The sequence below is a fragment of the Triticum dicoccoides genome, chromosome 4B (assembly GCF_002162155.2).
Source record: "Triticum dicoccoides isolate Atlit2015 ecotype Zavitan chromosome 4B, WEW_v2.0, whole genome shotgun sequence".
Taxonomy (NCBI): Eukaryota; Viridiplantae; Streptophyta; class Magnoliopsida; order Poales; family Poaceae; genus Triticum; species Triticum dicoccoides.
Genome location: NC_041387.1, coordinates 661,783,064 through 661,801,737, shown reverse-complemented (window position 1 = coordinate 661,801,737; position 18,674 = coordinate 661,783,064). Strand labels below are relative to the sequence as shown.

Here is an 18,674-nt window from a genome sequence, read left to right as displayed (position 1 = left end):
GCGGCGGGGGTGGAGTCCCGCGGGGGTCGGGGCGGCGACAGTGGTGGAGCGGGGGACCACAGCCAGGAGAGGCGGTGGCGTCGCCGACAGCGTGCATGCACGATGGACGGAGGGGGCGGAGCAAGGGGGTGGCGGCGTATGGTTGGGGTCGAGTGGGGGATCTGGCGAGGGAGGGGCGGAGGTCAGATCGAGGGGAATAGGTGGAGTGGGGGGAGGGTTAGCAATGTCGCACCTCCCCCTAGTGCGCCATAAGTACGATGACAGCGATGGCGCACCTCACCCTGGTGCGCCATTAGTAATTACTAGCCCGACTGGTCAGGTTATATTCCACCTATCCGTATCTCCATCAGAACACGCACACTAGCCCGACTGGTCAGCACGCAACACACACACTAGGAGGCCCTGGGTTCGATTCCCAGGCTCCCCAATTTTTGTTTTTATGCATTTCTTTCTTTGCACATATCTTTTTATCCATGCATCCAAATATAACATGTCACATATGCTAGATGCTCAGAATTTCATGTAGAAAAATAATATGCAGTTTGTTGCCATGTTAACAACATTTAAAATGTTGTTTGATATTTATTTGTATTTAAATATGTTCAAACTTGTTTAAATCATAGCAGTAATATTTTTTTTATAAAAACAGTAATAATTTTTTAAAAAATATCATCAAATTTGTTATTTGAAAATATTTATGAATATGAAAAAATATCATCAAATTTATTATTTGAAAATATCATCAAATTTGTTATTTGAAAATATAATCAAATTTGTTTTTTTTGCAATTTTAGTTGCATTCATTTGTGACGGTGGAGCGGGTCGGGGAGGGTGCGGGGGGTGCTCGGCGGCGGTGGAGCGGGGAGGGTGCGGTGGGTCGTCTGCGGCGGTGGAGTGGGGGAGGGTGCGGGGGGTCGGCGGCGGCGGCCGGTGGAGCGGGGGAGATGGTGCGGGGGGTGCTCGGCGGCGAGGGGGACCGGATCTGGCTAGGTGGGATAGCGATCGAGATGGAGGGGGATCGAGATCGAGTGTCCATAAAATTTAAAAACATTCATGAGTTCAAAAAGTGCCCATGAAATACAATCGAGAAATGAAGGCTACAATTTAAATATAATCGATCTTAGCTAGCTATCTGTTCACAATCTTCTTGCCCTTATTTTACGTAAATGGAGTTCTTCTCTTGAACGGACGTCCTTTAGGTAGGGTGGTCCATCTTCTTCTTGTGGTGCATGCTGATACTTCATCGTCGTCGTCATGTTCCATCTTCGGGTCGCCGTACTTGTCGAAGTCTTGCTCATTGGCAACTCCATCCATTCCGATGACTTTCCTTTTGCCTCTCCTCACGACAACACGACTGGGCTTTGGCGGGTCGGTAATGAAGAAGCATTGGTCCACTTGGGAAGCCAGTACCCATGGCTCATTTTTCGCGGTGATGTTTGCGCCCACGGTCTTGGATTTGGCTTCGGGTATAACCATGGTGGTGAAATACCGGTCTTCTTTTATGACGCTCTTGGCCCATCTGACATGGAACATCAGGACCTTCTCTCTAGCGTAGCTCAGCTCCCAGATCTCCTTGATCCTTCCGTAGTATCTGTCCTTGTCGTTACTGGTGTAGGATTCCATCGTTACCCCGGAGTTTTGATAACCATCTCTCTTCATGTCCTTTCCCTCGGTGTAGAATGTGTAGCCATTGATATCGTACGCCTCATAATACATCAGGTTGTGCTCTGCGCCCTGTGACAAGGCGAATATGAGTTGTTCTTCCGCGGAAGAATCCTCATGTAAAGGGTACGACAGAAGCTTCTGCTTGAACCAGCGCGTGAAACATGAGTTGTGCTCTTTGATTATATCTCCGTCCATCCTTTGTTGGCCTCGGTTATTGTACGTCGTCTCAATAAAGGTTTTGTGCTCTACCACCCAAGGATCGACCACGTCTATGTGTTGTAGCGCGGCTAGGTTTACTCTTTCAAAGTCGGCGAGTCGACCCTCGAAGTCGACATGCATTTCGCGGCGACCCTCACGGTGACCCATCCAGCGAGCCTGCCGAGGTGCCTGTTGACGGGCAGACCAACAGGGTTCTCGATGCCTAGATAATTCGTGCAGTAGGAGATGCACTCTCCGGTCAAAAAGCCCCTGGCTATGCTTCCCTCTGGGCGTGACATGTTGCAAACGTATCCTTTGATGACACCATTCATCCTTTCGAACGACATCATGCTGTGCAGGAACGTAGGCCCGAGTTGGATGATATCCTCCATGATATGGACCGGCAGATGCACCATAACGTCGAAGAATGCGGGCGGGAAGTACATCTCAAGCTCGCATAGTATCACCACGATCTCTTCCTGTAGCCTTCTGAGTTGCCTCATGCCAACCGACTTCTGAGAGATGACGTCAAAAAAGTTGCATAGGCCAAATAGCATTTCACGGACGTGCCCGTCCATGATGCCACGGAAGGAAGTTTTACTCCTACGAGGCAGGTGAAAAACTGACCGATCTCCTCCTGACTTAGAGTGAAGCACGCGGGAGGGTAGTCATTTTTGGTCTTCTTGGCCTTTTTTCCTTTGCAACGACTTTTCGTGTCCTGCTTTGCCTCATCATCATCATCATTAGCGTGAAGCTCCCCCCTGATGCCCATTGATTTCAAGTCAGCTCTTGCTTTCGGCCCATCTTTGGTCCTCTCTGGCATATTGAGCAGGGTACCAAGAAGACTCTCGCACACATTCTTCGTGATATGCATGACATCAAGGCTGTGAGGCACACGGTGGATCTTCCAGTACGGCAAGTCCCAGAAAACAAACCTCGTTTTCCATACCTTCAGCAGCGGCTCTGGCGCCTTTCGCTTCTTTCCCGGCTCTGGCGCCTTTTGCTTCTTTCCCGGCAGTGGGCTATCTTTCCAATTTTTCAACAACTCGTCTATTTCCTCGCCGCGCCTCATACGCGGGCATCAACTTTGGTAATGAGCTTGAACTTAATCATTTATATGTCATATTTCTGCAAATCCTGCAAAGAGTTTAAACAACATATGCCCTGGCGACTTAACGTCAAAGGCCAAGACGGGTAACTACCCAAATGTAGTCTTATCCTGCACACAAGTAGATCCTAAGATCCCTATGATCCTCTGAATGATACCGCCGGCTTATGTGACCCGGACAATGAAGTCTAGTCTGTAAGAGCCGGCACATATTATTTGTGACAACTGAAATACTTGCGATTGTATAAAAACAGATAAAAATTTTGAGGCTTCTGATTCAAAGACGATCAGTAAACCTTTCCAAAGGGGTTAAGCTAAGATTCGAATACGATCATATAGCCCCCAATGGCGTTGGCGTTGCCGATCAAAGTGGGTATCGACAGCTATGTTCTCTTTGGTTCGAATACGACCTATGTTTGAACAGGAAGCCTCTAAATGACCACTGTGATATTGAATTTGTACTGCCGGTTTACATGACCTGTGTAATAAGGGTGATAACCCAATCCTTAGAAGCCAATGCTTCCATATAAATGATGGTTGTCATAAGCTGGTGACTTATAGTCAAAAGTCAAGCTGGGTTAATCATAAAACATTTATATACATTTGAGATATAATCCCCAAAAAGGTCACAAGTTAAATAATTGTGGCTGCAATAATCTTTACCCGAGATAGAATAAAACTTTTTGAGGCTTCTGATTCGGATACGATTAGTAAACCGTTCCAAAGGGGTTAAGCTAAGATTCGGATACGATCATATAGCCCCCAGTGGCTTGGCGATGCCGATCAAATGGGTATCGACATCTATGTTCTCTTTGGTTCGAATACGACCTATGTTTGAACAGGAAGCCCCCAAGTGACCATAAGAGTTGTTTAACGACGCTGATTCGAATACGATCCACGTCGATTCCCAAAAGGGGTTAAGCTAAGATTCGAATACGACCAAGAAGCCCCCAAGTAGGTTCAGCAATTTGCTAATCAAAAGGGTATCGACAGGTATGTTCTCTTTGGTTCGAATACGACCTATGTTTGAACAGGAAGCCCCCAAATGACCGTAAATTTTTAGGCATTGCGCCAATCAAGAGGGTACTGACGGCTATGCCCGATGAGCAGGAAGCCCCCAAGTGACCATAATAAGATAAGCCGTAAAGCAGGATACCCATGTTTTGAACCAGAATTTCTTAAACCGGATATTGAGATCCTCAAAGCTTTGTAAGGGACAAATTTACCTTGATCCGGATGTTGAACCGGCTTTGAGAGCTTCAAAGCTTTGTAGAAGAGAGATGTCTCTTGAACCGCATTTTAAACCGGAATTTTCATCAGTATGGTAGTGTCCTCCGGAACCGGTTATCATCCCCTCCCATGACCCGGAGTTCCCGAGTCATGTCCCTGTAGCCCCCGAGTTTTAAGACTACTCGAGGAGTTGGCTTGAGATTCTCCATATTTGACCGTGATATAAACCGATATGAGTCGTTCAACATCTCAGTGACATAACTTGTCCTGCACTGGAGAACTTGCAAGCCAGAGTAATTGCTCTTTTAAAGAAAGCAATATATAATATAAAATATACTGTATGGATTTCACCTGATGTGTTGAGCCGGAATTAATCCGTCGCAGAGTTGATGATCACTGTGGCAAAGTTGAAATCAATAATGGGTGAGTCGGCCGCGGTGTTGTAAACCGGCGTGATCATAAAAGATGGCCAGTGCATTGTAAACCGGCGCGGTCGCGAGAGACGGCCACGGCGTTGTATGCCGGCGCGATCAAGAGAGACGGCCATGGCATTGTAAGCCGGTGCAGGAGTCCGTTGAGTAATGACGACCATCTGTGTCAAAAAATGTTGGCGTGTCTCCACCTCTGCGGCATAATATCACTTTTTGTCATAAATAACTGCCCTGCATAAACAATAATTGCAGACCAAGGCAAAGATAAACTTGCTCTTTGACAAAAACAACATGTGATAATAAAACAAACTTGGATGGATATCACCTGATTTGTTTAGGCCAAAAATAACTCGCCATGAAACTGATGATCCCTAGGTGACACCAAAATCCCTCATAGGTGAACTGGCTGCGGGAACAAACCGATAAACCGGTCATGGCGTTTGTAAGCCGGTGCGGACGAGCAAGTTGCAATCCACGTTGTAAGCCGGTGAAAATGTGCGAACTAGCCACGAGGGCGGACGGGCAAGTCGTCCGTGGCGTTGTAAGGTGGTGCTGACAGGCGAGCCGGCCGGCGCATTGACGTAAACCGGACCGCAGGGGCGATGGCTGTATATAACAACACTAGGCAGAGTGGTTGTTTTCAAAAAATTAACAGATATTGATAAAAGTAAACCGGATGGATATCACCTAGTAATTTTTGCCGGATGTTGGCGACGGATAATGCATAGTGCTGCTTTTGTTTTTTGACAAAAGAGTTTAATGTGGGCGCCAACTGCCATGGAATTAACACGTCAGATGTCCTTAGTGTTAGGACTTTGTCGCGAGGCCAACGCATCTATGTGGTAGCTTGAGAGGGGTTGATCGGGATGAGAGACGCAACACGCAAGACAAGGATTTAGACAGCTTCGGGCCCCGGGAAACATCATCCGGTAACAACCCTACATGCTGTTTGTGGCTAAGTCTCATTATGCTCATGAGAAGAGTCGCCGTAAGCCCGCTCCCCTTTTGTGTCTAGCCCTAGATATTGTTTCTTGTTTTTCTTCCCCCTCTTTGGGGAGCCCTGCCCCTCCTTATATAAGTTAGAGGGGCGGGTTACATGTGGAGTCCTAATAGGACTAGCCTATCTTGTACTACAAGCCGGATACAAGTTCGGGTCTTGATTCCTTGTAAGGGAGATATTCCTCACGCCTTTCCTCTTAAGCCGACCTACCATACATAAGCCGACCTTCTGGGCCTTGAGCCTCCTGGGCCCCCGGGTCTTGTCGCTCCTCTGATCCGCTTGCCAGGTCACCCTTAAGTCGCCAGGATCGGGCGAGTCACTTAGTGTATCGTCCAGCCAGGGCGGGTCATCAGTGAGTCGCCAAGTCCGGACGGGCTATACTTCCGGCCGGGTTACACCGCGGGGTATATCCCCGACATAGGGCGATAATAAACTAGCTCCAATTCATCAATCATATGTAGTCATGCATGTATTCTGTATGTACTTGTACATACTTGCAATAAAAACTTGCACAACATCTCTTGTCATATCCTCCCGTTTCTAGGGATCCTATTGGAAATTAAGGGTAGTTAAGGCATTCCTTTCACAAAGCACTTGATCAAAGCATTAACAATAAACTAACACATGTAATCCTCAAATTATACCCATTTCATTTAATACCCTGATTGTTGTTAGTTCAAGCTCTTCGGTTCAAAACTATAGCATGAGCACACAACTTGCACATATGATCCAAAGCACACATATATTAAGGAAAACATAAATGGTTCAGATCTGAAATCACGACACCCAAGCCCTCATGCTAATCATTAAGCATAGCAAAGTCATATCAACATCAATCTCAGAATGTAAAGGGTATTAGGCATCAACCCCTAACAAATACATCAACCATTACATAAGAGAACTCGTCCAGTTCCATCAACCCAGTGTCCCTATAGAAAAATTACTCACACAAGAGTTGGCAGATCATGATGGTGATGACGGTGAAGACGTTGGTGATGACGATGAGGAAGAATCCCTGAGGCCAGATTACACTAATGGAAAAGGGCTTATAGTGAATCCCAATAAGTGGCGGGCACGGCGGCGTCGGCGAGGCCCCCGCCACAGCTATTTTTGAAAGCAAGCGGCGGCGGGTAGCAAAACCAGCCCGCCACAACTACATGAGTAGCAGTGGCGAGCGTGCACTCTAGCCTGCCACAGGTGAACCATTCCAAATCTTATCTCATGATGAAACACGACAGCGGTAGGCGACGTATGGTGCCCACCACTGCTCCTTCTATCAGTCGTGGCGGGCAAGTCTCTCGCCCTGCCACAGCTAAATTGCGGTAAATTTCGTTGGGGGGGGAGGGTTCCAGGAGGTCATTTTAGCAGTGGCGGTCTCCTCGTACGGACTGCCACTGCTTGTTACCATATGTGTGGTGGGCTTTGTACCACGTCCGCCACTTACAATTTCACTATGCTGACAGTTCAATTTTCACACAAAAACCGTCCCCCACTTCCCAAAACTTGTCATTTCTCCTTGCTCCGTCTCTTTCCCCCTCAAATCTCGCCCGAGATGCCACCGCGCGTGCCCCTCGGTGATGTCGTTCCTCGTCGCCGTGCTGCCCCTTGCCGCCACACGCGCCCCTTGTCACCCCTCGCCCCCACGCTCCTCGTCACCGCCGCACCCCTCCTTGCACTGCCGTGACACTACTAGGAGAAAGCGTACTATTAGCGCTTGAAATACCTCTAGCAGTAGCGCCGGAGGCAGCGCTACTGCTAACGCGCTACAGCTAAGTTGTAGCAGTAGCGCTGCCCAGACTAGCGCTACTAGTAAGTATGGTTAGCAGTAGCACTGCCCGGACCAGCGCTACTGCTAACTATCTGTAGCACTGCACCAAAGCAAGCGTCGTTGCTAATCCAGCACTGCAGCTAGCACTACTAGGAAAAGGCCTACTAGTGGCGCACCAGTTTTGCCTACTAATGGCGCACTACTAGTGCGCCACTAGTATTTTTTACTAATGGCGCACCACTAGTGCGCCATTAGTATACTAGATACTAATGGCGCACCTATATGCCTAGAGGTGCGCCATTACTATCTCACTTAGTAGGAGTGCGCCATTAGTAACAAATTTTTTTCAATTTTTTTTCAAAATTTATATTTTTTTATTTTTTACTTAATCTCGGGTCACTATGGCTTAATCTCGGGTCAAATTACACTCCGTGGTCAAACTTCCCGAAAGGTCACCCATCCTCACACTACTCCAGCCCAAGCACGCTTAACTTCAAAATTCTATCCAACCACAGCACCAGCTCACTTCACAGGCACTTGTTGATATATCTAGCATATCAATCCTATTAAACCTTGTTGATGTTTAGGACTTTGTTCATGTTCATGAGTGTGATGAAATTTTGAAAATTATTTCAAACTTCCGTTCATATTAAGTATCATATTTTGAAAAAAAATTCCCGAAAAAAATTCGAAACTATTTTTTTTCTGTGACTAGTGGCGCACCTAGCAAATGGTGCGCCACTAGTAAGTTTGAAATTTTTTGAATTTTTTTGCCTCTAGATCTTGAAAGCCCCGTAACTTTTCGAGTAGATGATTTTTGATATAAAAAACTTTTTAATCCGAGTTCGTATGCAAAAGTTATGCCCATTTTACAAATTCCTGAGAGATTTTGCAAATAAAGTCGAAATTCATATTTGTAAATTTTCCCAACAACTAGACCACATGTCACATGGAAAACTTATTTTATTTTATTTTTTTGACATTTCCATCATTTTCTTATATTTTTTAAACTGAAAAGGCGGTCCAAGGGGGGGGGTGTGCATTCGGGGAATTTTGGGTCAAAATTAGTAATGGCGCACCATGGGTGTGGTGCGCCATTACTAGTTTTAACTACTAATGGTGCACCAGACCCACGGTGCGCCATTACTAACTTTGAAAAAAATATAAAAAAAAGTTTGAAAAAAAATTTGAATTTTTTTTACTAGTGGCGCACTGTGGATGTGGTGGGCCATTACTAGTTTAACTAGTAATGGCGCACTATCCCCTGGTGCGCTATTACTAGTTTTGAAATGGTGCACCGTGGATGTGGTGCGCCATTAGTATTTGGACACTAATGGCGCACCAACACATGGTGCGCCATTAGTATATACTAATGGCGCACCACATGTTTGGTGCGTCATTAGTGTCCATATGATCTATAGCCCTTTTCCTAGTAGTGTAGATGCCTACCAGCGCTACTGCTAATATTTCTGCTTTCATAGATTTATTTCCCCTCTACGTATTTGTGATGTATTTGTGCATGCTCTATATAGTAGTTTCATCAAATCATAATAGACATACACTATTCTCATCATATCATACACATATAGTAGTCTTGTCATACCATCATCATCATCCAACACAAATATCATCACATCTTGAAAATAGCGATACATAAGTCATGTCATGTCTCGAACAAATGCAACTGCATGGTCATGGCACACACACAAGTTTCATCATCTCTATCTAAACCATGATGTAAAAGAGAAGAGCAATTAGTATGAGCAAGACCGTGACTATGTAGTACTTCTTGAGGCACCGGTTTCGCTCCCTCTCTTGCCGGAGCGTCCACCTCAAGTAACTATTTTCCGCTTCGGCTTTGCTGTCGAACCCTCTGTGGCTAGCGCCCGGGTACCTGTCCACCTGGACCTAAGCGTCTGGCCAGTGGTCGTACACTCCTGGAACCCTCCCAACATATACGGCGTAGCAGTCCTTCGCCATCTCTGATATATGTACCTGCATCGTCAGTTGATGAATTCAATGATAATATGCAACATAATGTACTTAAGAAAACAAAGAGGCATAATTAACAAAATAGAAGGAACCTATAGTAAACATAAATAACGAAGTTCCCATACCCAAACTAATTAACTAGAGCGATCTACGCTAGTTCAGGAGGACGGTTTAATTACATCATAGAGTTTCGCCGTGCATACATTCAAAGTTTTGCCATAGAAAGACAGTAGTGACACATTGTCATCGATAATCAGTCCTCCATGTCGGCGGCCCAATCTTCACATTCAGGGAGGAAGCACCCAAGCTTGTTGAAAGGCTTCAGGTCTAGACGTTGGGCGAGTAGCAGTGCTCGGATATCATCCCGTGTGATTGGCGCATGGTAGAACATCTCTGTTGGTTCGAGGACCCCCTTCTCGATCACTCGGGCAAGTTCACACTGTATGTGATAAAACTCGGCTCAGATTCGATGATCCGGTGTCTTTGCTATGCTTGTGGCCCAGTTGACAATCTCGGTATGTTGGTAGTAGCTGACATGCGAAGGCGTTGATTATCCCTTCTATACCCGAGCAGGTGATGCATGAGGTAGAATCCATCAGCCGTACTAATGTACAGTTGCTGGATGCAGTAGAAGTCGGTCTTATGGCCAAAACACAGCCCGTTCTTCCTGTACTTTTTCACCTTGATATATCCACCAGACAGGCTGAAGGTTAATAGGGCACTACCGAGAACACTCTTTATGTGCGTGTAATCCTTTTTTATTGATGATCTTTGATGAGTCCAAGTACATAGCATGGGAGAATTCTGGGTACAGAACGATGAGGACCCCCCCCTGCGCAAAATAAGTACACCTCAAATTAGCCTCCATGGTTGCAAAGGAATGATTAAAACTTACGAAAGGATATCCGCGGATGACTTAGGTGGGATGATAAGGCAGGAGAATCGCTTCCTTGTACTTATTAGCATACATGAACTCGCCCATCTACTTGCTCGCATAGTCACGGTGCTCTTTGCAAACCGCCAAGATGCTCTTGTGCATATAGTACAGGTCCGCGACGCAGATATATTTTATGTTCTCGCGCCTGATGAAGTAGTTGAGATACAGCGCATACATGCGGATGAACTGAAAATCCAGCTTGGTCATGTGGAACATGTCGTAGATGTAGTCAAATCGCAGGACGAACTTATCCACGGTCCATCCCTCGACGTACAACTTCCCGCCCGGCACCTGAGCCGCATAAAGCGGATATCCTGGGTTTTCCTAGATGAGAAGGCTTTTTCTCTGACCAGCACATCTTCTTGAAGTTTCCTTAGATCATTGTTCAGTATGTGCTCTAGCGCTTTTGGAGGTAGGATCGGGTGGCCGGCGACATGGAAACGATCCGCACCTTCGATAGGTATTATGTTTACCTCCCGAGGCTTGAGAGGCGGCTAGCTACTTGAAGCAGCTCTGGCGCCTTTAGGGCCTTTCTTGTCCAGTCTCCTCCTTTGCTTCTTGGCGGGTGGCGGTAGTGAGACCATCATACCTTCCCTAACCGCCACCCCCAGTGTCGTCGGGCTAATCAGTGGACAGCCCTAGGGTTGTTGCTAGGTAAAGGCGGCATCTGGAGGCGTCTCTTGCGAGGATCCCATGAAGAGATACTTTTTGCATTCTGCCTTAGGATGTCCGGCTCCGGCAAATTAGGTTGCATCAAGTCATCATCTCCATGCTCATAGCCTGAGTCATAGTGCCGAGCCATCAATCCTCCATCGTCATAGGCGGTATTGATATACTTGAGAGGGTCATCATCATCCTCCTCCATGAAATCATCAGCATTTGCTTCTTCGACGGAGGCGACGTCATCTGACACTAATGGAGGCTCTCATTTGCTTCATCTGCTATCACCCGCCATGACAGGTGCAGGTAATTTGGTAGGTGGGGTTGTGTTCATACCTTCTTGAGAAGCTATCGCTGGTGTGATATTGAGCTCATCGACACAAAGAAGAGTCTTCGGCCAAGGCAAGAACCAGCTCTTGCATGCGCCAATCCATTTAAGGGTCTCCTTGTCATCGACTGGTACTGGAGGAGGCAAATCCTCGAAGCCCGCTAAGACATTGGCCATGTTAACCTTGAAGACGCCATGGGGCATCTCTCGGTTGTGGAACATGTGGTCCTTCGGCTTCACGATAGTTGCCTTTCCCACGACCACCTTCTGGCTGTTGATGTTGTATAGTAGGATGCACGGGGTATCGTCGGTCTACGAAGACATGTCTGCGATGTCAAACATCCGAAAGGCAACTGAAATGGAAGACTATAGACATGATGGTGAAAAGGGTATGATGCATAATTACCGTGAGGGCGTCAAGCTCAGCCATAGACGAAGCCCCGCCGAGCATGCCAGAGATGGAGGTCGGGCTGCTATGAACAGAAGCGAGACTTTTTGCGGTTGCTTGAGCAGGTGCCGATGGTGTGATGTTCACTGAATTGCTCCCAACGTAGCTGGGAAGGGGAAAGTTCGCTGGACCTTTATCTGGATTGCTCTTCGACCAATCGATAATTGCCGGAATCAAGTTGGTAATAATGAAGATTGGAAGTGAGCCGTGATGCCAGCCACTGCCGCCACCCTTCACCTGCAACTAGTGTTTGTCCAGGTAATTGAAATAATGATGTGCTGCCTCGACGGGGTCTTCTTCGAGGCGACCAGAACCCCCGACTTCGGCGTGGCTAGACATGTTTCCTATTCGGCAATTGAAAATAAAATATATAATGAAGAGAAAAAAGAGGCCTATATTTTGTCAGAACGATAATTCATTCCCCTTCCGACAAATCCCGGGCACTCCATATGTCCTAGTTTCTAGCACAAATCACAGAAATTTTCGGCATGACCTTTGCTAAAAAGTGGACATATGGAGCGCCTGAAATTTTCCAAAATGGAAATGAATCAACATTCCGGCAAAACATAGGCCACTCGGATATTCTTTGACATTCAACCAACATTGCAAAATCATATAACATCAATGACATATGAGCATCCCAGGAGCACATATATAAAATCAGGACACGTAGTGAAATGACCTCACTAAACACGCAAAATAGTGGTCTTTTCAAAAACCAAAAACCTTTGCAAAATGACCTCACTAAACCTTTGATACTGTTTTTATTTATAGCTATTATATATACCTACAAAAATTGCAAAATGCTCTCTCTCTGCTAATGCCCTAACCAACATATGTATAGCTATTTTATATACCCTAAACTAAATTGCCCTAAACAAATTTGGTACTGTTTTTCCTAAATGATCTCTCTCTCTCTCTCTCTCTCTGGTATTGCCCTAAACAAAAATTTGCTACTGTTTTTTATTTATAGGTATTTTATATACCCTAAACTAAATTGCCATAAACAAATTTGCTACTATTTTTTCCTAAATGATCTCTCTCTCTCTCTCTCTCTCTCTCTCTCTCTCGCTGCTACTGCCCTAAACAAAAATTTGCTATAGTTTTTTATTTATAGGTATTTTATATATCCTAAACTAAATTTCCCTAAACAGATTTTCTAAATTAACCTAAACTAATTTGCTACTGTTTCTTTTTCCTAAATGATCTCTCTACTACTGCCCTAAACAAAAAATTGCTACTAGGATTCACGGATCGTCAGCAAGGCAAGTAACACATTGATCATACTCTTTTCATACCCAGTTTTCATTGCATTAGTTCAATCCTCAAACATTGCATGATTAGGATGTCCTTAACATGTGGGTATTGGGAAGTAGTTGATGAGGTAGAACCTATTGCCCTGTTTATTATCAAACCCTTGGGATTTACTTCTACGTTATGCTTATATTGCTATGCTATTCTCGTAGACATGGATTGGGTTTGAGTGTTTCCATGACAGATGTGAGATTGTTAATTAATGGTTCAAATTAAGGTGGCAACTTTAATACACATCTGGGTGGACTGAGGCACCTGGGGAACCCAGTGTTGTCTGTATTTTTTGGAAATCCCGGGGTTATCGTGTGATCTTCCTATGGACCGCCACCCAGGCTTAAAGGGAACTGAGATGATTCATAATAGAAACTTCCGTGTGCAGCCACAAGCTATTATGGGATCTAGCATAGTTGAGTAAGTTACGTGAAGCTCTTGAGGAGGTAGATCAGCAGGTAGTGGGTTTTGTAGGTTTGGTATGGTCCACCCGGAGTAGGGAGTTAATGTTTCTGAAAGACTATGTCTCAGTCATCCGTTTCTCAAACACCATGCAGTGCGAGAAATCCAACGGAAGCGATCGAGTCTTGTGGGGAAAAGTGCGCAAACCTCTGCAGAGTGTACAATCTAATCATGGTTAGCCGTGTCCCCGGTTATGGGCAATTTTGAGTATCTAGTACTTGGGTTATCACATGTATCTCATCACTCATAATTAATATTGCTGGGTTGATAATTACTTTAATTTGGTATTGAGTTGGGGTTATACCTTCTCGATGTTTCAACTACCATGATAGTTAAATAAAATTTATTCCTTTGTTGTAGGGAAAAATTTGCTTTCTGCAAAACTATAACCATAGAGCTTTCCACCAGCCAAATATGCATGTAGTGATAGCATTATTCTGTTCTTGCTCTACTGTATTATATTGCTAGCATATTCCATGTGCTGACCCGTTTCTCGGGCTGCAACGTATTATGTTGCAGACTTTTTAGACGAGGACTAAGGTTTGTTAGGTCGTTGATAAGTTCTCTTTTGAGACATTCGATGTAATAAGTGTGTGATTGCTACTCTGTTATAAATCCTTCGAGTACTGTGCGTGTCAGCATTACTGATCCAGGGATGACACTGATGCACAGAGACTTGACCGTTTGAGGTCGGGTCGCTACAGCATGCGAGCACTTCAAGAGGAAATAGCGGGATTTTTGCTCGACCAGGTCATGTATCCCAAAGGGGAATTCTATTACGAGCTACCGCCCCCATGAACCACTCCCAATTGTCATCGTGCTCCAAAGGCACCAAGGCAAATGCCACTGGCTCTGAAGGCAACATGTAGGAAAAATTGTATACATACCTAATTGTATATATATACATGTGTATGTGTGTGAATGATGGTGGTTGTGAGACATTTGATGATATATATATATATACATATACATATATATATATATATACGAGAAAATCTATTTATATATATATGCATAATGTGTACAATATGTAGTATCGTAAAATACCAGCAAACGAAAAAGAATTAAATGGAAAACACAGAATTAAAGGGAACATAAATAATAAAACCACCCCCCAAACTTTTAGTACCGGTTGGTGTTACCAACCGATACTAAAGGGCTCCCTGCCCCGGGCGCTGGCACGTGCCACGTGGTGGCCCTTTAGCGGTGGTTCATGCAGAATCGATACTAAGGGGGGGGGGCTTTAGTCCCCACCCTTTAGTGCCGGTTACAGAACCGACACTAAAGGGCCTTACGAACCAGAGCTATAGCCCGGTTCTACACTAGTGGGTTCATATTAGAGAGAGAGAGAGAGAGAGAGAGAGAGAGAGCAGAGACAACACGGAGAGAGAGGAGGGCAGGAGAGAGGAGAGGGAGAGGCTTACGGGGCGACAGCGAGGTCGAGGGCGGCGGCAGCGAGGTCGAGGGCAGGGGATAGGGCGGCGACAGCAAGGTCGAGGGCAGGCCCACACGGCGACAGTGAGGCCGAGGGAGTGCTCGGGCGACAGCCGGCTTCGAGGTCGACATCGGGCAGGGGCAACGGCCGGCGACAAAGTGGGGGGAGGGGGGGATGACTTCCTGAAATTTTGAGCCTGCGCGGCAGGGGGTTAACTTAAAATAGCAGTAGCCACTGGATTGGGATCTAGCACTATAGATAACTTAGCTATAACACTGGGTCCTAATCCAGCGGTACTGCTAACTATTCCATTTTTCATTTTTTAATTCTAAAATACACACAACAGTTGCCCTGGATTAGGATCTAGCGCTATAGCTAAGAGGTTCCCAATCCAACGCTACCGCTATTTTTCTTTTCTTTTTATTATTTTCCTTTTCTAGTTTTTAGTTTTCTTTTCTTTTCATTATTTTCCGTTTACTTTTCTTTTGTATTGCTTTCTCCCTTTTTTTTTGTTTTTTTGTTTTTCTCCCGACAACGGCGTCTCCCTCCCACACTGCGCATATATCACCGGAACCATGCACGTGGTGGTATCGAAGGGGATACGATGTATACATCATTTGACTGATAACAGTTACTTAAGTGCGTACACAAAATAGATACATATATATAAATGATGGTTTCTCATATGCAACGACGGCGTTTCACATTGAGCTTCTTCCCTTTCTTGTTCATTGTTGTATAATTGAGCCCCTCATTATGACTTTTCCGGCACCATGGAGTACGATCTTTCTTAGGTACTGTAGTATTGATTCTTCTTTTCACGTATGCTTCATTGTCATTGTCCTCTTTCCTCATCGGGTTACCATATTAGTCGTAGCCTTCCTCGTTGGCGACTCCATCCATTCTAACGATGCTCCTTTTGCCTCTCCTCATGACAATACGGCTGAGATTGGTCGACTCGGTTATGAAGAAGCATTGTGTCACATGCTTAGCGTGTACCCATGGCTCAGTTTTGACGATGACGTTAACGTTGACGGTAGCGCTCTTCGCGTCGGGTATAGACATGGTAGTGAAATACTTGTTTTCTCTTACGACGTACTTAGCCCATTTGACACGAAACATCATCGCATCGTGCATTCCAGCATAGTCAAGCTCCCAGATCTCTTCGACCCTTCTGTAGAATCTTTAAGTTGTGCCGTTGGCGTCGGTGACACATTCAATCGTCACCCCTGAGTTCTGGTAATCACTGTCCATGTCTTTGGCCACCGTCTAGAACGTGTACCCATTGATATCGTATGCCGACATGTTGCGAGTTTGGGCACGGGGCCATGTGCTAAGGCATGTATGAGTAATCCGTCCGAACTTCCCTCTTCCGGGGGATTAGCAAGAACTTGCTCTTTGGACCAACACAAGAAAGTGGCGTTGTGCTCTACAGTAACTTCGTCATCTGTCTTACGCATCCCCTTATCAAGGTACTTCTGTGTGATTGTTTCTTTGTGCCGTGTCACATAATCACCTACCACATCTAAGTGTTGTAGCACTACTAATTTAGCCCTGTCAAAGTTGTACCGTCGATTTGAGTAGTCCACCTGCAATTCCCTCCGGCCGTTGTTGTGACCTTCTCCTTCGAGCCTCCCATCGTGCTTCTTGACGGGCAAACCAACAACAGAGTCTCCAACGCCTACATAATTCTCGCAAAAGGAGATGCACTCATGCATCAGATACCCCTGGAAGATGCTCCCATCGGGACGGGACATGTTACGAACGAATCCTTTAATGACCCCATTCATCCTCTCAAACGACATCATGTCGTGAAGGAATGTCGGCCCGAGGTCGATGATGTCATCCACGATGTGGACACACAGATGCACCATGACATCAAAGAATGTGGGCAAGAAGTACATCTCAAGCTCACATAGTATGACAACGATCTCTTCCTGTAGCCTTCGGAGCTGCTTCACACTGATGGACTTTTGAGAGATAACATCGAAGAAGTTGCAGAGACCAGTAAGCGTGTCACTGATGCTGGTCCATTATACCTCTAATGGCAATTGGGAGTATCTGCGTGATCATCATGTGACATTCATGAGACTTCAACCCGCTGAACCTTTTCTTCTTGGTCTCTAGAAATCTGCTTATTTTCCCACAGTAACCGGAACTGACTTTGATTCCCATAAGGCACTTGATGAATTGATCGATCTCCTTCGCTCTTAAGGTGAAGCAACAAGGGAGGCAATAATTCTCCTCCTTCTTGTTGACTTTTCTGCCCCCTTCCCCCTCCTTCGTCTCCGTCTCCGTCTCCTCCATTGACTTTTTACGGGGCGACATGTGGAGATCTTTCTTGATCTTCAAATCTTCCAAGTCTTTCCTTGCCTTCGGCCCATCCTTGGTCTTCTCCGGCATGTTCATCAGTGTGCCAAGCAAGCTCTTGAGGACATTCTTTGTGATATGCATTTGATTAAGGCAATGAGGCGTCTCGTGATTGGGCCAGTACTCCAAGTCTCATAAAACAAACCTTGTTTTTCCATACCTTCAGCAGCGGCTCCACCGCCTTTTTCATCTTTCCCGGCGCGGGGCACTATTCCCAGTTTTTCAACAGCTCATTGATTTCGGCGCCGCACCTCTTACGTGCAGGTCCTCGATGCTCAGCCAACCCATTGAATAGATCTCCATGCTTTCTCCACGAGTCATCCTTCTTGAGCCATCTATGATGCCCCATGTACACGATTTTCCCAGACCCGCCATCTTTCATTGACGTAAGCTATTGAGACATTGTATCATCCATGCACCTCGTGCATCCGTAGTATCCGTGGCACACCTTGCCTGAGGTGTACCCATAACTGAGATAGTCGTGCATCGTTGCTACGTCTTGAGCTTGCGTTGGTTTTCCTTGAAGAGTAAAGGGTGATGCATCATAGTAGCGTAAGTATTTCCCTCAGTTTTTGAGAACCAAGGTATCAATCCAGTAGGAGGCTCCTCAGAAGTCCCAGCACCTACGCAAGCAAACAAGAACTTGCAACCAACGCAATAAAGGGGTTGTCAATCCCTTCAAGGCCACTTGTGAAAGTGAGATCTGATAGAGATAATATGATAAGATAAATATATTTTTGGTATTTTATAATATAAATTGGAAAAGTAAAGATGCAAATAAAAGTAGATAGCAAACTTATATGATAAGAGATTGACCCGGGGCCATAAGTTTCACTAGTGGCTTCTCTCAAGATAGCATAAGTATTGCAGTGGGTGAACAAATTACTGTCAAGCAATTGATACAAAAGCGAATAATTATGAGATTATCTAGGCATGATCATGTATATAGGCATCACGTCCATGACAAGTAGACCGACTCCTGCCTGCATCTACTACTATTACTCCACACATCGACCACTATCTAGCATGCATCTAGAGAATTAAGTTCATAAGAATAGAGTAACGCATTAAGAAAGATGACATCATGTACAGGGATAAACTCATGCAATATGATATAAACCCCATCTTTTTATCCTCGATGGCAACAATACAATATGTGCCTTGCTACCCCTGCTATCACTGGGAAAGGACACCGCAAGATTGAACTCAAAGCTAAGCATTTCTCCTATTGCAAGAAAGATCAATCTAGTAGGCCAAACCAAACTAATAATTCGAAGAGACTTGCAAAGATAACTCAATCATACATAAAAGAATTCAGAGGAGATTCAAATATTTCT

At 45.3% G+C, this 18,674-nt stretch overlaps 1 pseudogene; it reads right to left on the bottom strand.

Moving 5' to 3' along the window:
• Positions 1-11,521, bottom strand: part of LOC119293016 — a 44,793-nt pseudogene extending 33,272 nt beyond the window's left edge.
• Between the last annotated feature and the right edge of the window lie 7,153 nt (positions 11,522-18,674).